This window comes from Mobula hypostoma, chromosome 5 (genome assembly GCF_963921235.1).
Source record: "Mobula hypostoma chromosome 5, sMobHyp1.1, whole genome shotgun sequence".
NCBI classification, from domain to species: Eukaryota; Metazoa; Chordata; class Chondrichthyes; order Myliobatiformes; family Myliobatidae; genus Mobula; species Mobula hypostoma.
This window is the reverse complement of record NC_086101.1, coordinates 44223000-44250569: the sequence shown is the minus strand read 5'-3', so window position 1 is coordinate 44250569 and position 27570 is coordinate 44223000.

The following is a 27570-nucleotide window of genomic DNA, read 5'->3' as shown; positions in this document are numbered from 1 at the left end:
ACATCCTCGTAAGAACAACATGGCGTAATTGTGTGATCAACACAGAAGCCTACAGCACCTTCAACTCGGTCAGTTCTGATCACAGAGTAGTGTCAATGCAAGTGAGACTGAGCCTGCAGCACCCAAAGCCACAGGTCCCAAGGAGAAGATAGACTGGACAGCATTCTCCTCACAACCTGTTCTTCAAGCCCAGTACACAGTGGAGGTGAGAAATCGCTTCAGCCCACTGGAAAGGGGGGAGGAAGAGACTGCCATCGACCGCTATTAATGGCTCATAGATGCACACACATATGCAACAAAGAGTTTGCCTACTGTGAAGTGAATCAAGAAGAATCGGATCTCGAAACATCCTGACGTCGTCGCAGCAAGAAGTGTGGTCGATGCTTGTCACGCCGAACTTAGAAGGAGCGAAACAGAAGAGCTAAGAGACAAATTCAAGACAGCAAGGAAGAATCTCTTTGCCACCTGTGACCGACTGAAGGAAGAGGAACTAGCTGAGAGGATTAGAGAGATAGAAGCTGCTAATGAAGACACGCAGCATGGAGAAGCATGGCGCCTAGTCAATGAGATCAGTAGACGGAAGAAGTCCCCATTAGGTCAAATAAGTGGTAAAACAGCAGAGGACCGTGTCCTGACATGGTTCACTTACTTTAAGAACCTGCTGGGAAGCCCTCCAATGATCACGGAAGAAGAAGATGACATACCAACGATACTAACGCAAGTTGATATCGATGACGGCTATTCACCATTGAGGAACTGAAGAAGGCCAAATATGCACTCAAACAGGGCAGGAGCACTGGGCCAGATGGGATACCACCAGATGTCCTGAAGAACTGCGACCTGGACGACATCTTGCTGGACATATGTAATACAGCATTGATGAAAGGCGACAAACCAGAACAGTAGTCACTGTCAAACATTATCCCAGTCCCCAAGTCCCTCACAAAGACAGATAACTACCGTGGTATCAGCTTGACTTAGCAAAGTTATACAATTGGATGATCTTGAACAGGATTCGCACCGCCATTGACCCTAAGCTAAGATTCAATCAGAATGTTTTTCAGCAGAAGCGCACAACAGTAATGCAAATATTTGCTCTCCGTAGGATCACCGAGGAAGTCAAGAAGAACAACCTACCAGCCGTGCTTACTTACATCGATTTTCACAAAGCTTTTGACTCCACTCACTGAGGTAAAATGCTGAAGATCCTGAAAGCTTATGGAGTGCCAGACCATCTACTGAGAGCAATAGAGTCTAGCTATACCAAAATCATGGCGAAAGTTGTATCACCAGACAGAGAAACAGCAGTGATTGAGCTCCTAGCTGGTGTGCTGCAAGGAGACACTCTGGCACCCTACATCTTTATAATCGTCCTTGATTACGTCTGCGTCAAGCTACCAAAGATCATGACAAGCTTGGTTTTACCATAAAACCAGAGCAAACCAAAAGGATCAGACCAGTTACACTCACAGATCTTGATTTTGTAGATGACATAGTCCTGCTCTCGGACCAGATGGAGGAAGCACAGCAGCTACTGACAAAAGTGGAAATTGAGTGCAATAAAGTTGGACTTCACCTAAACGCTAAAAAGACAGAGTACATGGTGTTTAACTGCGACAAAGGTACTCTCAAGACCATAGAGAATGATACCATTAAGGAAGTCTTTGACTACAAGTACCTCGGGTCAAGAATGATGAGTTCGGAGAAGGACATAAAGATACGGAAGGTGCTGGCATGAAGGAAATCTGGAAGTCGAAACTGACAAGGGGGCTTAAAAAGAGGATTTTCATAGCAGTCATAGAGTCCATTCTCACGTACGGATGTGAGATGTGGACACTCACCAAGACGATGCGAGAGTCTGTAGATGGTATACACGAATGCTCCGGATGGCTCTTGATGTGAGTTGGCAACAGCACATGTTGAATGTTGAGCTCTATAACAACCTACTGATTCTCTCCACTAAAATCGAGGCGAGAAGACTGCAACTAGTGGGGCACTATCTGTGCCACCCTGAGCTACCTGCCAGCCTAGTCATCATATGGGAGCCAAGGCATGGGAGGATGAACCCTGGGCGCCCTCCCAGCACTATGGTCAACACGCTCCTGGAAGACAGCGTGTAGATGTAGATGTAGGTGAACTGAACACACTGATGAGGGAGAGGGAGAAGTGGATAGTCCGTCATCGTGCCCGACACCGGCCTCCTAGGCCTGAGTTGACGTAGTAGTAGTAGTGTCTTATGTCAGTGGTGGGCAAACTATTGGAGATAATTCTTAGAGACGGGATTTATGAGCATTGGGAGGAGCATAGGATGATTACTGTTAGTCAGCATGGCTTTGTGAAGGGCAGGTTGTGCCTAACAAGCTTGAATGGAAGAAGTGACAAAACAAATGGATAAAGTTAGAGTACTGGATGTGGCGTATATTGGTTTTTGTAAGGTATTTGATAAAGAACCCCTTAGTAGGCTCATACTAAGGATGCGTGGGATCCAAGGTAATGTTTCCTGCATGGAATCACGATTGGCTAGCCCACAGAAAGCATAGGGTGGTAATGAATGGAATGTATTCTTCCCTGAGGTTGGTAACTCGTGGTGTTCTTCAAGGATCTGTTCGGTGACCCCTTCTCTTTTATATATATATATATAAAGCAAACCTCAAGGAAGAATATATATATATATACACACACGCAAATGATAAATGACTTGGACACAAAAGTAGCATAGTAGGATAGTATGTTTACAGATGACACATTGTTTCTTAGTGCTGTGAATTGTGTAGAATGTTGCTGGAGGTTAAAACAGGACTGACAGAACGCAGAGATGAGCTAAGAAGTGGCAGATGGAGTTTAATCTAGAAAATTATGAAATAGTACACTTTGTGAAGTCAAACTTGAAGGCAGAGTACAGGGTTAATAGAAGAGTTTTTCGCAGTGTGGAGGAACAGAGGGATCTTGGGGTCCACATCCATGGATACATCAAAGTTGCCGCACAGATGGAGTTGATTTGATAGGGTGGTTAAGGAGTCAAACAATGTGTTGACCTTCACTAGTCAGGGATCGAGTTCAAGAGCCACGAGGCTAATTTCTTTATTTCTCCACCCATATTTTCTAATTTCAGCAAGTAGTCAATATGGTCCACCTCAAAAGCCAGCTTCCTCTCCATTAACCCTATCTCTTCGCTTTGGGAAAGCAGCCAACATAATCAAGGACCGTGCCACCACTCTTGTCATTCTCTGTAAGCCGAACCCCCCTCCACCGCCCCCACTATTGGGCAAAAGTTATAGAACCTTGTGAGCACATAACCCCAGGTTCAAGGTCGGCTTGAAATTTTGTCCTGCTCAGATTTCATCCCCAAATCCTCAATGATTAAAATAGATTATTTCTTTAGTGTTTTGTGGGATCTTGCGATATCCTCATTCTTGCACTGGTGAGAAAGAAAGAAAGAAAACTGTGATGAGTTTGTAATTTAAACATTGGAACTGAACAGCAGAAGTGTTGATGTGCAGCACAATACAGTCATCATTTAAAATAAAGCAATTTCTTTTCACATAAATCTCATTAGGGATAATTAGGAGATCTCAATGAAGTAACACAATATACAAAATCTCATTTTGTGAATAAACTATTAATGTATTCTGAGGCTGTGGGTCCGTAATTGGATTATTAATAGTGCAGGGTACAGGACTAAGGGATAAGGTTACCTTGGATCATTATAATACACTACAGCTGCAAAATAAACATTTTAATGTCATTGTAATTAATAGTGAAATGTCTGCAGATGAAGCAAACTTGCCTTGGAGCAGAACCACTTTTCAAATGAAGTACTGCTCATTGTGTTAGTGTGGGAATATTTCTCCTTCCTTAGTAAATTTTGTCTTTCCTTAAGTGATTCCTGTTTGAGCGTTTGTTAAAAAATACTACAGTATCATACAGGCTGAATAAAATTTGTTGCTTAAGTGCCTACATTTGCACACATACATATATGCATTTGCAAACACACATACACAATAGTTTCAAAGGAGAAGCAAACATTATGTTAAATGCATTCAATTTCCCAGAATTAACACGACGGACCAAATAATATCCTGTGCTAAAAGTTTTAATTTTTCCTTGAGTGTACATCATCAGTTTACATGCTAACACAGTACAAGGAAAAAAAAAAGATTTCAGGATAACTGATTCGTACCAGACTTTACATTCATTACAACCAGCTTCCCAAATCTCAGAAGTTCAAAAGGCCTTTTGGCCCAACACGTAAGTGCAGGCCATCCATCACCCACTTAGCAATGAATCTACCACAAATCCCTTTTTATTCTTCCCACATTCCCATCAGCTTTATTCCTCCACCCCAGATTCTACTACTCACCTACACACTATGGCCAATTTACTGTAGCCAGTTAACCTACAACCTGCATTTCATTGGGATGTGGAAGGAGATCAAAGGAAACTCATGTGGTCCCAGGGAGAATATGTAAACTCCAGAGATAAGTAGCCTGTCTAACTATGTCCCTGTACTACCATCAGTATAATGTATTTTCTTCTCTCTTACATCCACAAATCCTGTTACAGATTTCTCTGAATATATTTGGAGAAATAGGAGACTGCATATGCTGGTATCTACACATATCTAGGAGCTCGATGAACTCAGCAGGTCAGGCAGAATCTATAGAGGGAAATGGGCAATCAGTGTTTCAGGCTGAGAACCTTCATCAGGACTGAAAGATGAAGAAGAGCTATTCTTATAGAGAGGTGGAGGGAAGGGGTGGAACAAGAGCTGGGAGGGGAAATGTGGGAGCAGATCAGGAGTGGAGATGGGCAGATAGAGGAGGGGAGCAAGGGAATAGTGTCAGAAGCTGGGAAGAGATAGGTGGAACGTGAAACATAAATCAGTAAGACACGTCCTTGAATCCAGGATGATTCCTGGTAAATCTCCTCTACACATCTCAAAAGCTTCTACTCTCAATCTCCCTCTCTAGAAAAGGTTTCCAGTGGTCAAGCATGGGAAAATGGGATGAGCTTAGATGAGCAACTTTTTTTCAGCACGGGCTGTTTCCTTGCTGTGAGACCTTGTGATTGTATTGTAATGCGAAGCTAACGTGGAGTCTGACAAGAAAGGAGGTGGAACATGGAAGAAAGGGAGGGAAATAGGGAGGGCAAGTGTTAGTAGTTGAGGAATTAAACAGTGGGGGGAGTGTTTGGGCAAATGGAAAGGGTGAAGGAGGGGGAAAGGACATGGTGATGGAGGTCAGGTTAATCAGGAGGAGAGAAAAAAGAGTCAGAGGTGGGAGCTGTTACTGGAAGGAGAACTGGCTATGTTCATGCTAGCAGTTTGCAGACCCCTTCCCACAACCATTACTCACCCTCCCTAATTTGCTATTCTCCACAACTATTTCATTTGGTAGTGATAGCCACATACTGGCTGCTCACTCACAAAGATAATTCCTTTTGAAATCACAGTTGGATTTTTAACCAAATGCCTCGGGATGTTTTTGCTACACATTAGCAGAGGTGTGAAGGGCATGGAAAGGGTGTAGAAACAACTTCCTCAAACAGTTCCAGGGGTGAGAGATCTCAGCCACGTGGTTAGAGTCAAGAAGCTGTGTTTGTTCTCCCTGGAGCAAGAAAGGTTGAAATGAAATTTGATCGAGGTGGACAGCTTTGGAGTGGAAAATTACAGGGAAGCTGATGGTTCGGGACAGGCGTACACAGATTGAAACTCATGGGAGAGATATGAGCGTACTGGCACAGCAAGTAGAGCTGCTGCCTTTCAGTGCCATAGACCCAGGTTCAATCCCCTCCTCACCTGGAGCTTGCACATTCTCCCTGTGACTGCGCCGGTTTCCTCCAGGTGCTCTGGTTTCTTCCCACACCCCAAAAAGATGTGGATTAGACAGTTAATAAAGTTAATTGGCCACTGTAAGTTATCCCTAGTGTGTCAGTAAGTGTTAGAATTCAGGGGAAGGTGATGGGAATGTGAGGGGAATAAAATGGGATTAATGTAGGATCATTGTAAATGTGTGCTTGATGATCAGGATGGATTTGATGGGCCGAAGGGCTTGTTTTCGTGCTAAGTTGAAGGTAGTTACCATCTGAAACTCAATGATTTTACAGTGAAGCAGAATGGATCAATAACTTGGAAGGTATTTAAAGGAAGATTTATTGGCAAGGCTATAAGGAGAGGGAATGACAGATTGTTCTACAAACAGCTGACATGAACCCAGTCTCTGAACCCTTTCCCTAAATGCCTTTGACTGATTCAATTATAAAAGATGCTATATAAGTGGAGTTTTTGCTAAATACATAGCTCCCATTCCTACCTTATTATTCATTATTGTTTTACTGTTGTGATGGAATCCAAAAGAGGGAGTGGTATAGTGATGCTGCAGGTAGAGATGCCACCTCACGGCTCTGCCAATCCAGGTTAAAACCTACCCTCCAGTGTTGTGTGTTCTCTGTGTGCATCAGCACACCTCCAGATGCAGTGGTCTCCTCTCAATTCCAAAATGGATGTAGTTAGTTGAACTGTACAATGTAAATTGCCCTTAAATTAGATAAGAACCAAATGGAAGATGACAGGAATAATGGGAGAAGATATCTACGAGACTACAGACAAGGGATATAGGACTGATGGGTTCACTTTGCAGGGATGCAGGCATATGCCTGATGGGCTTCTGCAGGGTAATAAGTAAATAAACAGAAAACGATGCATTTAAAGTTCAAAGTAATTTATATTAGTAAAATACATATACAGTATTTCACTATATGTCACCCTGAGATTCATTTTCTTGTAAGCATACTCAACAAATCTATAGCATAGTAACTATAATAAGATTGAAGAAAGACCACCCAACTAGGGTATTCAACTAGAGTGCAAAAAACAACAAACTGTGCAAATGCAATTACAAATAAATAGCAATAAGTAATGAGAACACAAGACGAAGAGTCCTTGAAAGTGAGACCATTGGTTTTAGAACCATTTTAGTGATGGGGTAAGTGAAGTTGAATAAAGTTATACCCTTTTGTTTAAGAGCTTGATGGCTGAGGGGTTCTAACTGTTTGTAACTCTCACTTCGGCTGGCAGCTTAATATAGGGGATGATAGCCCCCGGCCCGGCCAACCTTGTGGTTAAGAAGGCGTACAGTGTATTGGCCTTCATCAATTGTGAATTTAGGAGCAGAGAGGTAATGTTGCAGCTATATAGGACCCTGGTCAGACCACACTTAGAGTACTGTGCTCAGTTCTGATGGCCTCACTAGAGGAAGGATGTGGAAGCCATAGAAAGCATGCAGAGGAGACTTACAAAGATGTTGCTTGGATTGGGGAGCATGCCTAATGTGAATAGGTTGAGTGAACTCGGCCTTTTCTCCTTGGAGTGACGGAGGATGAGAGGTGACCTGATAGAGGTGTATAAGATGATGAGAGGCATTGATCGTGTGGATAGTCAGAGGTTTCTTACCAGGGCCGAAATGGTTGCCACAAGAGGACACAGGTTTAAGGTGCTGGGGAGTAGGTACAGAGGCGATGTCAGGGGTAATTTTTCTACTCAGAGAGTGGTGGGTGCGTGGAATGGGCTACCGGCAACGGTGGTGGAGGGATACGATAGGGTCTTTTAAGAGACTTTTGGATAGGTACATGAAGCTTAGAAAAATAGAGGGCTATAGGTAAGCCTAGTAATTTCTAAGGTATGGACATGTTCGGCACAACTTTGTGGGCCAAAGGGCCTATATTGTGCTGTAGGTTTTCTATGTTTCTATGTTTCTAACTTAAGAAATCTCATTTGGGTGGATGCTGTGCGATGTATCCCCTGTTACAAGACACTACCCTGAAATAACAAACAATACATAATATGAAATTAGATTATGAGGACATGCAGTCCTCTTTTATTGTCATTTAGTAATGCATGCATTAAGAAATGATACAATATTCCTCCGGTGTGATATCACAGAAACACAGGACAGACCAAGACTGAAAAACTGACAAAAAACACATAATTATAACATATAGTTACAACAGTGCAACAATACCATAACTTGATGAAGAACAGGCCATATCACAGCAAAAAAGTTCAAAGTCGCTTGAAATTCCCACATCTCACACAGACGGGAGAAGGAAGAAAACTCTCCCTTCTATGCCCGACCACAGTCCGACTCTGGGTCGTCCGAAAACTTCGAGCTCTGATCAGCCCTCCGACACCAAGTACCGAGCACCATCTCTGCCGAACGCTTCGACCCCAGCCTCGGTAGCCAGTAGCAGGCAAAGCCGGGGATTTCGGGGCCTTCCCTCCGGAGGTTCTCGATCACACAGTAGAAACGGCAGCAAACTAGGCATTTCAGAAATTTCTCCAGCTGTTCCTCTGTGCTTCTCATGTCTGTTTCCATCAAATCAGAATTGTCCACGGCCTCTATTTAACAGATACGATATCATTTCACCGGAGAGCTGCGCACGCCGCCATCTTTTCCTCCCACCTGTTCATTAAACGATTAAACGATTGCTTTGACTATATGGTTAGTAAAGGAAACAAAAAAAAAGAAGAAGGGACCTTTCTCATGAAACGGTTTATTGCGCAAGTTTGGAGCTCACTGATGAAGTTGTTCATCCACCATCGACCTTCTCCGACCGTCGCTGACCCTGGACCCTTGCTCCAAGACCACTCCATCCGGCTGTCAACCAACTCTCTCCATTTGCGTCTTCTCCCCTCATCTCTCCCTGGCAAAAAGAACCACGAATTCCCGGTTCCCAGACACACAAGAAAGAACAATATCCCGCTCATTGGCTAGCATGTCCCATTATCTCTAGTCATAACTGAAACATTGCTGCTACAGAGAAGCCATTACATTAGCAGTGAAACCTTACAGGGTGTTACACTGTTCTTGAACCTTCTGGTGCGAGTCCTGAGACTCTTGTACCTTCTACCTCATGGCAGCAGTGAGAAGGGAGCATAGCCTGAGTGATGGAGATCCCTGATAATGGAAGCTGCCCTCCTACAACAGTGCTTCTTGCAGATGTGTTCAATGGTTGGGAGGGCTTTACCGGTGATGTACTGGGTCACATCCATGACGTTTTGCAGTATTTTCTATTCAAGGGCATCGGTGTTTCCGTATCAGGCTGTGATGCACATTAGTTGAATGCAGTGTGAAAGTTTGGTAAATAATCTAGCACAATTCACATCCAACAAAACCCATTTCAATTATACAAACAAAAATTACATGCCCTTTCCTTCTGAACAATTATTTTTAGCAATGTAGCTTTTTTTTAAGGTATATGTAGGTATAAGAAACATTTTTGTGTGATAAGAAAATGCAGAAGCGCTAAATTAATATTTCACATTAGGTTGTGCACATGTTCCAATTTCAGTCATGTTGGCTCAGGAATTAATAACATATGCAGAGGTCTGTAAAGCATGTGTTAGGAAGAAGTTTAAACTATTAAACATTGGCAGTGCATCTGAATCAGCTGCCAGCCACCTCGAAAGCCTAACGAATAGAGAAAAAATGCAAAAGGAATGAGTGAATTCAGCGGCTGGTTGTACAAAAGGATTGGGGAGACACTGGGAAAGTTGATGCTGGAAATGAGAAGAAGGAAAGATAACGTTTGAAGCTTCAGAAAAGGAAAACTGAGAGAAGTAAAGGAATTAAATCAAGGAATAATTGTTTCAGAGCAGAGAGTGCCTAATTAACCCATCGAGTCTATGCCTGCCCCTAATAGAGCATTTCCCATCTGTCCCTTGATCCCCTTCCTCCCCAAGGGATTCTCACTGAAGTAACTACTGAATTAGTTTTTGAAGGCATTGATTGATTTTACTTTGTCTGGCAGCCAGTATAATGCTTTACAGCACCAGCGATAGAGGTTCATTTCCTACCGCTGCCCATGAAGAGTTTGTGTGTCCTCCCTGTGGTCTGGATTGGTTTTGGCCAGGTACTTCGGCTTCCTCCCACGTCCCAAAGAGTTATGAGCTAGTAAGTTAGTCCTGATGAAGGGTCTCAGCCTGAAACATTGACCGATTATTCCTCTCCACAGATGTTGCCTGACTTGCTGAGTTCTTACAGCATTCGGTGTTTGTTATTCTGGATTAGTGAGCTGTAGGCATACTACGTTGGTATTGGAAGCATAGAGACATTTGCAGGCTGTTCCCAGCACATCCCTGGTCTGCAATGGTCATCGACATAAATGATGCATTTCATTGTATGTTTCAATATTTTGATGTATGTGTGACAATTAAAGCTAATCGTTACCTTTATTTAGTCACAGTATGATAAGACATCTCATACCTCAATGAACTTTCTCTGTAACCGCAACATTATATTCAGTTTTTCTTTTTGCTACCTCGGTGTACGCGTGTATGGAATAATCTGTCTGGATGGAAAAGCTATTCACTATATCTTGGTTCATGTGAAATAATAAACCAATACAAATACAAAGCATCTGCTCAGAATTTTAAATATATGCTTTCTGGTACTTGAACCATTCACTATTACAAATGGACTGCATCTCCAAACTAGTCCTGACTAAATCTTCTTAGTTTCTCCAGTCTAAGCTTACGGCTGTAATTTCACATCCCACAAATCAATTCAGAAAGAGAGGGAAACCAGGACATTATGAGTCGGTTAGTTTGATGTCTGATGTCTGGGAATTATTAGGATTCAGAATGAGTAACAAAGATCGTGATTTAGTCGCAGAAAGGGCCAGTTTGTATTAGTAAATAACATTATGGTCAGACTCGTCAAAATTTACAGCATCATGGGCAATTGAGTCCACGTAAGACTATAAGAACATAAAACATAGCAGCAGAGTTAGGCCATTCAGCCCATTGAGTCTTTTCTACAATTCCATCATGGCTTATTTATTATTTCCCTCAATCCCATTCTCCTTTTTATGTATGACATAATGTTTGATGCCCAATCTCATCAAAAAGGTATCAACCTCCACTTTAGATATCCCCAAAGACTTAGCATCCACAGCTGTCTGTGACAACGATCTCCACAGATTCAGCACCTTCTAATGCTTCCTCATCTCTGTTCTAAATGGTTGTCCCTCTGGTCCTAGATTCCCGCACCACAGGAAACATCCTCTTCACTTGATTGGCATGGTACAGTAGCGTAGCAGTTGGCACAGTGCTTTATAGCGTGGCAGTTATAAGATCAGGGTTTGATTCCTGCCACTCTCTATAAGGAGCCTGTTAGTTCTCCCTGTGACAGTGTGGGTCTCTTCTGATCCTCTGAGTGATTCAGTTTGCTCCCATATTCCAAAGATGTAGGGGTTAGGCATAGTGACTTATGAGCATGCTACACTGGGGCTAGAGGCAAGGTGACACTTATCCTTGCATAATCCTTGCTGATTTGATTTGACACAAGCAGCACATTTCACTCTAGGTTTCAATATACATATGACAAATAAAGCTAATTTAAAAATCTTTAAAACCTTTAAAAGCTAATCTTAATTAACAGCTTCCTCCCATCCATACTGAAGCACTGCATCTGCAGTGTGTATCGTATACAAAATACAATGTAGTTACTCGCTCAGGCTACGCCAAGATTACCTCCCAAGCACTCAGCATCCAACAGCAAAAAAATTCAACAGCAGCAGTCACGTAGGGACACTAGCACTTGGTGGTTCCCCTTCCAAAGTTACAAATATGCTTCCGGTTGTTCATCATCACTGGGAAAAGACTGGAGAATGGGGCTGAGAGGGAAAATGAATCACCCATGAAGGAATGATGGAACTGACTCGATGGGCTGAATGGCCTAATTCTTTTCCTAAGTCTTATGATCACAGGGACTTAATCCTGGGACTCACCACCAAGCAATCTACCAAGTAATCTACCATCACCATCATAAATATACTTGAAGAAAGCAGTTTACTACTATCTGCTTACAGGTACTTAGGGATGCCTCTTAAGCTTTGTTATTATTCTTTCGCCACTTTCCTAGTTGGTCTTTTCCAGGCGCCTACCACCTTCTGAGTGAAAAGAAACTTGTTTTGTGATTCCCATTTAAGCTTTCCTCTCTCACCTTAAATTCACGCCTTTCAATTTTTGATATTTCTGCCCAGGGAAGCAGACTTTCATTATGCCTTCCATAATTTTATAAACTTCTATCAGGTCACCCTCTGCTTCTTATGCTTCAGTGAAAAATGTCCAAATTGGTCTGACCTCTGCCTAACCCTAGAGCTAAAACTCTCTAATCCAGGGAACGTCCTGCAAAAAGAAACATCCAAAGAAACAAAAATTGCAGACTAGACAATAGTAATATCTGTTCTTTATGCGGTCTTGCATAATTAATTCAATAAAATTTCTCACAAAGATATTGGTAGCTCGAGTTGAAATGCATTGAAGTGAGAGCAATTGATTATTCTTGAGTGGAGCGGAAATAATGGGCCGACAGTCTAATTTGCAGGATATGACCAGTGATATCCCTCAGGGATCTGGGTTGGTGTTGCAAGCATTTGCTTTTAATTATTGATAGCCTAGATGATGGGATTGAGGCTCGTATATCTTAGTTTGTTATTACAGGCAACACTGTAGCCCAGTATAGATTTGAAGATCAAAATATGAAGACAATCTGCTTAATTAAATGATTGCACTAACTGAGACAAATGGATTTCACTGTAGGCAAGTGAATATATAATGAACAAGCCAAAGTCCAGAGAGAGCCCGTGGCATGTGGAAGTGCTGGGTTATGGACTGCAGTTGTTGATGAACTCTAGATCATGGTCTCTTTGGGGGCTTTGCTTTGGCTTGCACAGTGGGTGGTGAGGGACTGATGCTTTCTGCTGCAACAAGTGGAGATAGGGAGATGGAGGAGGGTTGATGCTTTGCTGCTGCTTGTGCATGGGAGGGGAAGGGGGGGCTTTGGGGTTCTAACGTTTTTCCTTCATTCATTCTTTGGGGTTTCTTCTGTTTTGTGGATGTCTGCAAAGAGAAAGAATTTTGGGTTGTTTACTGTATATATTCTCAGTCAACATCGAAATCGATGGACAGCCGAACAGTACTCTACAATCAATCCAGCCTTTCCTCCAACATAGCTCTGCATTGTTCTATCATCTGTCTGCCCATCTAAGAGTTTCTTAGCTATCCCAAATATATTTGCCTCTACCACCACCCTTGGCAGGGCGATCTATACATTCACCACCCTCTGCATAAAGAACTTACCTCTGACATCCCCCTCTGTAATTTCTTCCAATTATCTTAAAATGATGCCTCCCTGGTATTAGCCATTTATGCCTTGGGGAAAAGTCTCTGGATATCCACTCAATCTATGCCTCTTATCATCTTGCACATCCCTACTGCATTACAACACATCCTTTTTCACTCCAGAAAGAAAAATATTAGTTAACCTATCCTCAAAAGACATGCAAATTGCCTCCAGTGTATAGAGGAGTGGTGAAATGTGATTCATGAATCCAGTGAGTGCTAGTGTTTGCACTTAAGAAGATTCGAACAAAAGGTATGGAAGTTATGTTATAGTTTGTTTCAGTTACACCTGGGGTACAATGATCCACAAAGCAGTAATTGGATTTGGATTAAAAAGAAAGACAACAACTGGTCTGCAAGATGAAGACAGGAGGGTATGGAACTCAGGGGGGTGTATCTGGGATGCCAGGTAGCACCATTGAGCCCTGTAGAGACGTCGTGGGCTTATCAACGAAACGTCAAAGAAGGAGGGTGCCCACCTGATGACTCCGATGACGTACCTACCCTCCCTCCTTGTCACCACTCCAAGCCCACCGCCAACATCGAGGGTGCCAACTTACCATAGGGATTGAAACATCAAGTCCTAGTAGCTCTACTGTGGCACCATGCTATAAGGAGAATATATTGTAACATCGATCTACAAATTTATCTCATAACTCTATGTAACATCCTGTAATTTAGAAAATTGAAAGAGTAGTTTAATGAACTGCCTGAGTTTCCTCCAGATGCTCCGGTTTCCTCCCACAGTCCAAAGATGAACTGGCTAGTAGGTTAACTGGTCATTGTAAATTGTCCTGTGATTAGGCTAGTGTTAAAATATGTGGGTTGCTGGATGGCCTGGCTCATTGGGCTGGAAGGGTCTGTTCTGTGCTGTATCCCTAAGTAAATTAATAAATATCAGTGCAAATAAACTTAATTCTGATACATGGTCGATTGTGAATTTTAAATCTGGATATCTTTTCATTAATAATTGGTCTTATGAGATATTGGACAATAACAGCTTTATCAAGCAAGTCCATCGCTTTCAACCTGACTCAGCTAGAGCTGACAAAAGATCACACCTTCCCTTTAATTGGATGGAGATCCCTATTTCTGTGGGCTATATGAAAAATTATACCTGATAGCTTCAGTTATTTATTTCTTATTTGCTTTACCTATTTATGTATTCATTGTTATAATTATTTCTTTGTGCTCAATTTGTTTTAATATCCTTTAATAACAAAGTATTTTTAAAGCAATTCTAATAGTTTCCTTTAATTCCAGCTCTTTCTGTAGGCTTTCACAGTTCACCTCTAGGTGTGGAGCTTCAGCTCGATCAGTTCTCTGCATTCGGCTGAGGAAGGGACCACAGACTGGATCCATCAATTATCTCATAGGTAGGGAGTTTTGAGCATGATTTTGCCAAAACATAACACAATCGCTATATATTTATGTCACACAATTCAAATACAGCAGACAAACTCATTCACATATCAATCCTGCATAAGTCAGTATAAAATACATGTCAATGTGAACTGCAAAAGATAAATCTGAATTTTAAAATGATGGTGCTAATGACCCACAGCTGTATCAGATACTGATAATGAGAGCAGAAAGTTGAATAATGATTGGAGCCCCTCCCTTTGCAAAGCTTCCTAGCAGAGTTGCTTAATGATCTGTTATTCTTTCAGTACAAAGCTACAATTTCATAATTTTACTGTGTGTATTCAATATTCAGCCTATTTAAAGGTCACTGGTAAATGTCAACTGCCTGACTTGCTAATAATGTGACAGTGACTTTTGTATTCCCTGCTGTAAAATAAGCATACAGTGACCTTTAGTTTCCACTGCTATCAGCCAGCCAAATAAACTCTTCTGCAAATTCGACAGTCACCTTTCCTTTAGAGACAAAACTTACTTCTTGGTAGTTGCTGCTTTCTTTTTGTTAAGTAAGTTATGCTAGAATGAATATGTCTAAGTTTTGTAGACTTTCTGTACTGACAGAGATAATTACAGACTCTGGTGCCATTCATATTTCCTTGCAGGGCAATTTTCACTAGAGTTTTCAGAATAGTAATAGGAGCAATCTTCTTATTTCAAATCAGACGATCATATATAGGAGCAATATTAGGCCATTTGGCCCATTGGGTCTGCTGTGCCATTCTATCAAGGGTGATCCATTGTCCAGCCTTCTTCCCTTAACATTTCAGGCCATGACTAATCAAGAAACTATCAATCTCTACTTTAATTAGACCCAATGACCTGGCCTCCACAGCTGCCAGATTTCCACGGGCAGAATTCCACAGATTCACCACTCTCTGGCTAAAGAAACTTATCCTCATCTCTGTTCTGTGGACATCACAGGCTCCCCCACTACAGGAAACATCTTCTCCACATCCAAATTTTCAACATTCGATTGGTTTCAATAATTCTTCTAAATTCCAGTGAGTACAGGCCCAGAGCCATCAGGCAGTCTTGATACAATAAAACTTTCAATCCCAGAATCATTATCATGAACATCCTCTGAATCCTTTCCAATGTCCATGCATCCTTTCTTAGATAGTGGGCCCTAAAATGCTCACAATTCTCTGCGTGAGGCCTTACCAGTGCCTTATAGAGCTTCAGGATTACATCCTTGATTTTATATTCTAGTCCTCTTGAAATGAATGCTACAATTACATTTGCATTCCTCTCCACCGACTTAATCTGCAAATTAACCCTTAGGGAACCTTGCACATGAACTCACAAGCCTCCTTCTACATCAGATTTTGAATTTTCTCCCCATTTAGAAAATAGTCTACAATTTTATTCCTTCTACCAAAGTGCATGACCATATACTTCCTGAAACTGTAATCCATCTATCACTTCTTTGCTTATTGTACTAATCTGTTTAAATCTTTCTGCAGCCTCTCTGCTTCCTCTACACTACCTGCCCCTCCATCTATCTTCATGTCATCCACAAATTTGGCCACAAAGCCATCAATTCCATTTTCTGAAAAAGAAGCGGTCCCAACACCAACTCCTGAAGAAAACCACTCGTGTCCTCTTCCTATCAACTTTAGCTAGTTCCTCTCTCATGCCTCTATAATTCCCTTTACTCCACTGCAATACTGATACATCAGACTTCAGCTTTTTTCCTCTCAAACTGCAGGGTGTTTTCTATCATATTATGATCACTGACTCCTGAGGGTTCCATTACCTTAAGGTCCCTAATAAAATCTGGTTTATTGCACAACTGCCAAACCAGAATAGACTTTCCCCTACTAGGCTAAATTACAACTTTCTTTAAAAAGCCATCTTATAGGCATTCTACAAATTCCCTCTCTAAGGATCCAACACCAATTTACCTACATATTGAAATCCCCAATGACTTTTGTAACAATGTCCCTTTGACATCCCTTTTCTATCTCCTATTGTAATTTATTACCACATCCTGGCTGCTATTTGGAGGCCTCTATATAACTCCCAATCAGGGTCTTTTTACCCTTGCAATTTCTTAAGTCTACCCACAAGTATTCTTCTGATCCTATGAGACATTACTCTAAGGATTTGACTTCAAATTTTATATATACAGTTACCCCATCCCCTCTGCTTACCTGCCTAGCCTTTCGGTACAACGTGTATCGTTGGATGTTAAGTCCTTAACAATCATCTTTTAGTCATGACTCAGTGATGCTAACAACATCATACCTACCAACATAGATACAGAACAAAACTCCATTAATGTAGCCCCCTTGGGATTTTGATGATGCCAAATGCAGAGTTTCTGAACTGTAAGACATTATTCCTATTGGTACTTCAACACACTTTTAATTCTCTCTTTTAGATTCAAATTTAAAGGTAGTGTGGGAAATGGGGTCCTGCTGAGTTTCAAGGAAACATGGGTTACAGAACAAGCTGTGTTTTTTAGGGGATACAGGAACTGGGACCCAATGGAATGCAGAAATTAGCATCCAGTGAGACTAGTAAAAAACCATTGGAATGCCTAATCAATGGAATAATGGATTATTGGAATTTCATTGTACATTCAGTACAGCTTTCTGCAATGTTCTTTGTTATAAACAAAACAATTAAGAGACTTCACAAGAAATATAATGGACAGCCTCTTTCCTCCCACCCACACTTTTGAATAGTCCTCCAACTCCAGAACAAGCCTGAAGTCTCTGTTATCCACCCTTTGGTCTCTAGGCTTCAGCCATCGTGCTTTAACCTTCGCACTTCTGATTGACCTTGGGGTTTCGATTTTCAGTATTGGCCCCTTGAACTCCAGGCTTGAATTCTGGGTGTGATAGCTCACTATCCCTTGTGCTTCTGCATGTCTCCACAGACTTTTGATCCTGGGACCCAATGAGTTGGGAGACCCTGATATCCACAGAATTCTTGCTTCACCCATCTACGTTGCAAAGTGAAGGCCTGAAATCTAACACTGCACAACCCTGTCCCAACTGTTATATACTCTATGTATTTTGTACTGTTATATACTCTATGTTCTATAATCCTGAACTGCATCCCAGAGTCAATGCTGAATCCAAGCAGAGAGCAGGTCAGTTACAATGCCATTTAACCTCTAATTCATTTTGCACATCGATGTTTGAACACACAAGCACAGAATGCACAAACACAGTGACCTGTGCATTCATGTTAGCTAAATAACTTTTTTTGTTCATTTAGAGGGAAGCAGGAATGATCCAGGCCATGAAAACCTACTGCTGCATATCTAGCAAGTTGACTGGCAGCACAGGAAAGTCATGATTCTCGTACAATTCAAATCCTCAGCTAAGACAGTGTGACATGCAGATGCCAAATGACTAGTAATTAGTGATTTCAATCTTTACCAGCATATATGTTTTAGGTCATTTTACTGCCTTAACAAAAAGCAAAGCAGTTTAACTCTTAGCTTCAGGAGATCAACTTATCATTTCATCCCAGACTGGACGATTTTTCTCCTCCAGGTTGAAAAATCGTAATGGTGATTTCAGGAGGACAACTGCAAACAAAAGCTGGAAGCATTAGTGTAACTTCTCTCAGAATTAATCTAAAGATCTCTTTAACAATGTTCCTACAGATTTACTTTTATTAAAGATGCCAATAATAGATCACATATTAACGTAGATAATGCACATATAAAGGACAATCTTAATTACTGAGCATTTAACTTGATTAGTTATGGGAACAGCTCCATTTGGCATTTGTGGTAGTTTTATATAACATCATCATTTAACTAGGTGTAGAAAATTCTCAGACACTATTACGTGTCAATTGCAATAAGCAAAGAAGGTGTGAATCATTTTAATTGAAGTAATGAAATTTCAGAAGATAAAAATAACATAATCCAAATGTAAACTTCAATTATACTCACAGATATTAAACAGAAGTCTTCTTTGGCTCATGTTTTAATAATCTTAGAGTACAATAGAAATCTTTCAAACTCACTTACTGATTAAGTCAATGTATATTACTGGTATCGTGACTCTGTAGGCAATTCCCTGCAGACAGGATTGACATGCTCTCATGCATTGCCCAGCTGTAATTGGAAGACAATGCCTGGGGTGATTTAGGCCCAGCAGATGTATACAGAATACAATGTCACGGTGTAATCTTGCAACCACTATTATTGTGTGCATCCAGGAATGATGGGCTGGAACAGTGGCAGCTCATACCAGATGCCTTCATATTGATTAAACAAGTCACGGTGAGTTCAAAGTGTTAAAGCTGAAAAAGCAGGCAATCAGATGGCAGGCTTGCTGATGCTTCCCCTAGCTGGGGTTCCCAGAATCAGGGGTAACAGCCTCAAAATGAAGGATCGATTATTCAGGAGAGAGATAAGTAGAAACTTCTTCAGCTGGGGGTAGCAATAATTGGAATTCTTTAGTGCTGAAGCAGATCAGCCAGGAATGTTTTGAATGGCACAACAGGCATGAGGAGCAGAATGGCCTACTTCTGTTCCTATTTCCAAAGCAGAAGATTTATCAGAATGAAGGGATAGAGTATCACTTTTGGGACAGTGAATAGGTAAGATGTGATAATTATGTTTGTTCTTTCTTTTCACTTTTATGCAATTGTGTGCAGTTTGCTTGGCCCATTACAGGAAAGGTGTGGAGGACTTGGAGAAAATGCGGCAGAAGTTTACCAGGAAGCTGCCTGAATTAGAGGGTATGAGCTATAAGGGGAGTTGGACAGATTTGTGTTCTTTTCTCTGAGTGTTAGAGGCTAGGGGAAGATCTGATAGAAGCTAATAAGATTATGAGAGGCATAGAAGGGGTAAAAAGTATGAATCTTTTTTCCACTAGCGTAGAACTATCACATATTGGAGAAGATACATTTAAGGTGACAGCAGACAATTTAAATGAGATGTTCCGGGCAAATATTTTTATACAGAGTGGTGGGTGCCTGGAACAGTCTGACAGCAATAGTGGTGGATGCAATTATCACAGTGGTATTTAAGTCGCTGTTAGTTAAGAACATGAATATGCAGAGAATAAAGAAATATGGAGCATGTGCACATAAAAAGTATTAATATAATTACACACCTTTAGTTTAATAAGTTTGGCACAACATTGTGACTTGAATGACTTATCCCAAGCTGTACTGTTCTATGTTTCTCTTCACCTTGATATGGCATATGTCACTGGTCGATTATTTAATATTTTTCATGTAATATATCCAGTCTATCGATTCAGTCTATACTTCTGACTGCACCAGCATAATCAAAGATTACAGCCACCATGACACCTGTCTCTTCTCCCCTCTTCCATCAGGCAGAAGATACAATATCCTGAAAGGTTGTGCAACTAGGTTCAAGGACAGCTTCTATCCCATTGTTCTCAGTCTCTTGAAGAGACCTCTTGCAGATAAGATGGTCTTTTGGCCTTACAACCTACCTCATTATGATTTTACACTTCGACATTTTACACTTCAACTGCAATTTTTGGGAGATTTTACACATTATTCTGTTTTTTTAGCATTTTGCCTTATTCTAACTCAAATCACTGTGCAGTAATTTGATCGAATAAACAATACGCAAGACAAGCTTTTCACTGTATCTTGGTAAATGTGGCAAGTAAAAAAAGAATAGCAATACCAAACCAATACCAATACCAATCATACTCGAGGAATCAAGGGCTCAAGACTCAAATTTATGTTCTTCTTCTGCTGCTATTCAAACTAATTCTTCCAAGTTCTACAATGAAGGGAACACGAGGTGCACAAATGTATTCATAGTTGATCATTTTCAGACATTGTGCTGAAGGTACAGCTAGAGTGGCCCTGTATCTGTCAGTGATGGATGAAGACTTCTCTTGTTGTGTTCTTGATTCTGTCTGACATCAGCGCAACTGTGCTGTTTTGTAACGGAACAACAACTGGCCAGGCCAGAACTGGGAACATGCCTTCATGTCATCTCATTCTTCATCTGCTGTACTACTTAGGACTCCTTCAATCACATCCTCTGTCAATTCTTCAGTGTCTCCTCAATGGTGTGACAGGTAGTCTTTCTGAACTAGGTCAGATTGACTATTCAGGTGAAGTGAAATCCACTAACAAGACAGTTGTGTGCCATTCAATTCTGAGTCACATTCAGAACGTATTCTTTATACAATGAAGAACCAAGAGGATCTAAAATATACTCGGAATTGCACAGTTGACACAACGGCAGAGCTCTCTCCTTCCTGAAACTATGAAAATTAATTGCAAATTAACAGCCCATTTAAACCACCTCAAAGTTTGTTTTAAATAATCAAGGAGGTTCATATGTTATCACATCTTATCATTACTTAATAATTATTGATTACTAAAGCGATAGACAGCGAGGCAGCAGAGTGTCTTCAGTTGTAGTGAGGACTGGGCCTTAAGCCATGGGCTTACCTGCTCCTACATGCCAAGTGAGGAGACACTGGAGGCAGTGTAGCGTGGTGTCCATGCTCGGTTGGGGGTTCAACTTGCCTATCGGTGCGCCCTCTGGTGTTCAATCGGTGGAATGACAAGCTGGATTGCTGGAAACTGTACCATCAATTTGCAGGACATTGTCACTCAGGGTCTTGGACTATGTATGTGTTTTTTTAGTGTGAATTTTTTTTCTTATTATTTTGAATGTGCCATCTATGTTTTGCACCTTGGCCTCAGAGGAAAGCTGTCTCGTTTGTCTGTATCCATGTATTATTGAATGAGAATGAGACTTAATTTAATTTGATTCTGAAGGGTCTGCAACCTGAAACATTAGCTGTGTCTCTTCCCAGAGATGCCATCTGACCTGCTCATTTCTTCTAGTAATTTCTGATTTTCTTTCAGATTTCAAGCATCTGTAGTTTTCTTTTTATTTTTGCTAATAATCATTTAATTGTTTCTAATTTCCAGGCTCATAATCATTATTCAAGTGATACTGGATGTTCTGAAGCGATACTATAACTTGAAAAGCAAAGAAAAATGCATAAATAAACTCTTTGATTATCACATTTACTGCAGCATAATGAATTTCAGTTTATTTCTGACATTCTTAATGAGTTCATTGCAAGCCAATGCAGTTGTTTAATTACAAGCTTCTCAAAGTGACACAGAGAGGAAATAACCATGGGACTTCCCATCAGTTTACTTTATACTGTGAAGGATGAAGAGATGGCCTTTGGCCTCCTTGACAGAAAAGGCCATTGACATTTTCTTGTCAAGTTTGGCTTTGTTCCTGCTCTTGTTTACTGAATTATTGGGAAGGGAAGTAAATGTTCACTGTTCAAGGGATATGAGTGTTTAGTCTGCACTCTAAATCTTCTTTTCATGTGGGGCCCAGTTACCTTCTTAATTATGGCTCAAATTGGGACAAGACACTAAAAAAATTATTCGATTCAACACTAGAGAATTACTTAAACAAAGCAGTGTATTCAGGCCCTGTAAAAGTGCACACATGGGAGCACTACAAGTGAAAGCTAAGCAATAATCCACTGACCCAAAAATGTACAGATATTTATGTCACAGTATTTGTGTTAGAATAGTTAAGCATGGATTTTACAATAATGTATCAGTAACCCATTTTTCTTTGTAATATTTAATCTTTGTTTTATCTTTGGTCTTCCTTTGTCAGACTGTCATTCCCCCTATTCTCCAGCAGATAGGTACTTCATTTTATAGTCCAGTCATTCTGTCACCAATGTTTACCTTAAGATCAGTTCTTATACATTCAGCCTACATCCTCAACATCTATTTGTTTTTTCCCTGCCCCAGTTAGATCTGCTTAGCAATCTAAGCACTTCCCTTAGCCAACTACTGATCTGCTCTTCTCATATGACCTTTGAACCACATCCATTGTTGACCCTTTCCAGTCGGTATAACACTTACATTAACCACATTACAAACATTCCCAATATCCTTTTGATTCCTGGAGATCCCTTCTTCATTTACTGTTATGCTAGGTCTATGGTCTACTACTGGAGAACAACAGCACTAGCTCGAGCTAGAACTGAATTGATCTGAATATGCCATGACCCTTTTGATTTCGTGTTTAATAATATAGCTAGTTTTTTGGCTAAGTGTATGATTTGTTTGGGCGGGGGAGGTGTTGATGGTTTTCTTTGAACAGGTTCCATGGCTTTCTTTGTTTTGTGGCTGTCTGAGGGAAGATGAATCTCAGGGTAATATATTGCAACTTGTTCGCTCTTGGTCCTCAAACTTTTCACCTTTCACCCTTAACACATGACCTCTCATTGTATTCCGACCCAACCTCGGTTGAAGAAGCCTGCTTGCATTTGCCCTATCTATACTTCTCATGATTGTGTATACATTGAACAAATCTCTTATCAATATTCCACGTTCCAAGGAATAGGCCTAACCTAATCAACCTATCGCTGTAACTCAGGTTCTCCAGACCCAGCAACATCCTTGTAAAATTTCTCTGTACTCTTTCAACCTTATTTACATATTTCCTGTAGGTGGGTGACTAAAACTACACACAATACTCCAAATTGTTATCTGAAATAAAACCAGAAAATGCTGGAAATACTCAGTCGGACAGAAAGCATCTTGAGAGAGAGAAATAAAGTTCATATTTTAAGTCAATGTTTTTCAGTCCACAAACGCCCCATACCTGTGGAGTATTTCCAGTGTTTTCTAGCTGTATTTTGGTTTTCCAGTGTCTGCAGATTTTCTGCTTTCAGATGAACCTTTTTGCAGTCTATAATATCACCACCACTTGAAGTCTATTAACATCTTGATGCATAACTCAGCTGATTCAAAAAACCTACAAAATAAGTGTTTCAATCTGAACTTGAAAATAACTGTAACTGGTTGACACTAGAGAGACTGAAACATTTCTTTTATCTGAAATAATTCTGCCATAAATGATTAGTCTTGCTAACTGGATGGTTCGCTCACAGTATATCTGCACACCAGAAGGAAAAAATAAAACATTATTTTGTAAATAATTGTTTCTGAATATTTTGACAAATTGGCAAAAGCAAAGAGATTATGGTTTCACCTTTTAAGCAAAGAATCGTGTGAATCGATAACAAATCATTTAAGTAACAATTGCTCAAGGAAATCAGTAGATGGGGTTATGACACCAGTCCTTGTGTTTTATCTGTTTGTGTTGGCCTTTGGTTCATTTAACACTGTTGATATAATTCACTTCTATAAATTTAAATGCTTTCTTCACCCAGATGGATAAGCTGATTTTTTATAGGACATTGTTATATATAATGCAATAAATATTTATAAACACCAGTTTCTAGAAATTCATGAATGTGTGTTTGCTTTCATAGGCATGCACTTGTGCATGAATGTATGTGTATTTGGTGCATGTTCATTTTCTCATGGGTATGCATTAGGCTGTGTGTGTGTGTCTGTGTGCACTTGTACATTTTAAAACCACCATTGCCACAAAAGGCGGGAGGAGAAGATGGTGGCGCGCCTGCGTGTACGCAGCCCTCCGGTGAAAAATGATATCGTATCTGTTAAATAGGGGCCGTGGACAATTCTGATTTGATGGAGAATGGACGTGAAAGCACAGGAGAACATCTGGAGAAATTTCTGAAACGCCCGTTCACTGCTGTCGTTACTGTGTGGTCGGGAATCTTTCGGAGGGTAGGCCTCAAAATCCCCGGCCTTGCCTGCTTTTGGTGACCGAGAAGGAGGTCGAATCATTCGGACAGAGATGGCGCTCAGTACTCGGTGTCGGAGAGCTGATCAGCACACTTGTGTAATGCCTGTGTGTCGATGGTGTGACCACAGTAAGTGAATTTTTGGTTTAAAGAATTCTCATTTTTTGCTTTGGGATATGAGCCCATACCCTTTTACTCTTTTAAGCACTGTCTTGAGATTTTGGAGATGCTCCTTGTCATCCTTACCTGCACAATGATGTCATCCAGGTAACACTGAACACCTGGACAGCCTTGCAGCACCTGGTCCTTAGCTTTCTGCTAGAGTGCAGGTGCAGAAGTTACTCAAAAATATTCCTATTATAGCAATAGGGCTCTTAGTGAGTGTTTATGTAGAGAAACATGTTGGACTATTTTTCCATCTCCATCTGTAGGTAGGCCTCAGCTATGTCCACTTTACTGAAGTGCTGCTCTCCAGAAAAGTTTGCAAATATTTGGAATGAATTCCTTCAGCCTCCAAGTGATCTAGCTCACTGGCTACTTTATCACGGATGGCAAAGGGAACCAGATGGCCTTTATAAAACTTGAGCATGGCAGTTTTATTTAACACTATTTTACCTTTAGTGTGCTTGAATTTTCCAATGCCATCCTTGAACACTGCTGTGGCATCATCCTGTATATTTCTTAGTTCACTTTCCATTGATTGCTGCAAGGGATGTGGCATGCAAATGGCAGATGGATCTCCAATCAAGTTGCAGTTGTCTTACCAATCATGGCTCCACAAAGCTGGGCTTCCTGTTTTTACCACCTACAAGCCCAAAGTGGCTTGTTGGTTGTTGTATTTCACTTTTACAACTATCATTCCCACAGCAGTTATCTTTTGTCTAATATAAATTCTCAAATGGATATCTGCAGGCTTCAGTTCAGTAACTTTGAAATGCTGTTCAAACTCATTTTGTGGAATGACTGAAACAGCTGAGCCAGTGTCGAATACCATCTTAATGAATTTGCCATTCACTTCTGGTGTAAGCCTTATTGTTTTTTCTCATGTTAGTTTTAACATTGTAAACCTTAAAGCTACCTACTCCTTTGTCACTTTCATCATTATCAGACTTTTCATCAACAACATTCAGCTTTGTGCTCTTCTTAAAACTGCAACCTGACTTTTTAATCTTTTTCTCTCCTCTGTGTAGTCCATTTGTGATTTATGGTTCAGTTAGGAGTTCCTTTTGAATGTTTAGTTGTAAGAATCTACAAACTAAGTGATCTCTCAGTGCATCATTAAGCCCATCACCAAACTGACAATCTCTTCAACCCAGCCACGATCACTGAATTGGCCTTTTCTTTCTTTAGATGCTACGTATGAAACCTAAGGCTTTCTGCAATCAACAATGGTTTTGTTTCTGAATATTTCTGTGATATTTGCATTACAGCAGCTTTAGCATTTTGGCTGATTTGTTTGGAGCAGTTGGAACAGTTAAACTTCTCAGTAAACTGTATGTCATTAAACTCAATGCACTCAGCAAAAATAGCACTCCCTTTTCATTGGCAATTCCATTTGCTTCAAAATACAGTTCAATTTGCTTAGTATATATATTCCAGTTCTCTTGTGCAATCAAATGCATCTACCTTCCTGATGTAGCCAACATTTTCTGCTTTTTTTTTTCATTTGTGATTATTATCAGCCAGTACTCACTCTTTATGAACCTGTGAAATTGACTACTCTTGGCCTTTTTTTTTAAACTAGACCATGTCTGATTCCCCTGAAGAAGCCCACGCTGAATCAAACAATATATTTACAATATTACTCAAATACTACTGAAATATTAAATACATAATACCAAACTGAATCCTAACTCCCCGCATTACTCCCCCAAACCATCCCTACGAACTTAAAAAATAAAGCTAAGTCTAAGCCATGTCATCAACAGACATAGCAGCTTGTTCCCGACTTGACTCAAAAGCCGGTTTCTGCCCCGGGTCCTCATTTACTGCCTCTGACCTCATCCCTGCTCCTAAGTCCTAAACTGATCTGTAACTCCCTGTGCTGCATCCATAATCATTGCTATGAACCTAAAACAAAACTAAGTTTGAGCCACAACATCAACAAACATCACATCTTGACCAGATGGTCTAGTGGAGTTAGGTCGGTGTTTGAAAGAGAATAATATGAATGAAGGCAATGGGTCTGGTGGGGTTACTCTGTTAAGAAAAAGGTCTAAACTTCATGAGTTGAAAGCACATACCCCAGTCCCTCGATACCAAAGAATCTATTTTCCCTGCTCTTCTTTTGATCTTATTCATCTCTAATTTTCTGCATTCCATTCTTTGTAGAACTCCTTCCATGAAATGGATCTAAGTTACACACTTTTTTCTCAGACCCACATTGCTCGCTGCTTCTTTCATACTCTTTAAGGCAAGGGTTTCCAACCTAGAGTCCATAGATCTCTTATTTAATGGTAATACTATGAATGGTCCATGGCATAAAATAGGTTGGAAGCCCATGCTTCTCGGTGAGTCTTAAAACCTGTCTCATTCACCAAGTTTTTGCTCATCCATCCTAATATTTCCTATACCTCGGTGTTAAACTTTGGCTGATAGTGCTCCTGTGAACGTACATTAGAATGGTATAATGAACCCAATCTGTTGTTGCTCAACGCTTCTAATTATCTTCTACAGAGCAATATGCCAATTTTCATGCGCTGTCTTGCATTCATTTGCTTTAGCAGAAAATGTTAATTATCCAATATAAAGGCATATCAAGCACAGTAGTGAATCTACAAAGCAACACTGAATTTCAAATCATTTTGCTGGTTCATAAGCTTACCATTAAAATTTTGCTGCCCGTGTCCTAAATCCTTTTCAGCCCCTTCCCTTATCCTCACTAGACTACAGCTGCAATTGAATGAATAATGCTTAATTATTAAATTCTCACCCTTGTTTTTAGTTCTTCTCTGTCATTTCAGTCACTCATTATTTCTGATGACTACTTCAGCCCCATGGCTTCTGAGATATCTATTCACTAATTCTGACCTCTTGGTCACCCCAAGTTTCATCACTCCTCTTCGAGGACCATTCAGCAGAACATCTGGTGAAAGGGTTTTCAACATAAAACATGAACTGTTTCTCTTTGCACAGACCTGCTGTGTTTTTTTTAAGGATTTTTCTGTTTTATTTCAAATTTCTTGGGTCTGGAGATTTATTTATTTATTTATTTTAATTTAATCACTCCTCCATTGGTGACTGTGCCTTCAACTGTCAAGGCACAAAACCCCTGAAATTTATCCTCTACACATTTTGCCGCTCTCAACCTTTAAGGTAGTTCCTAAA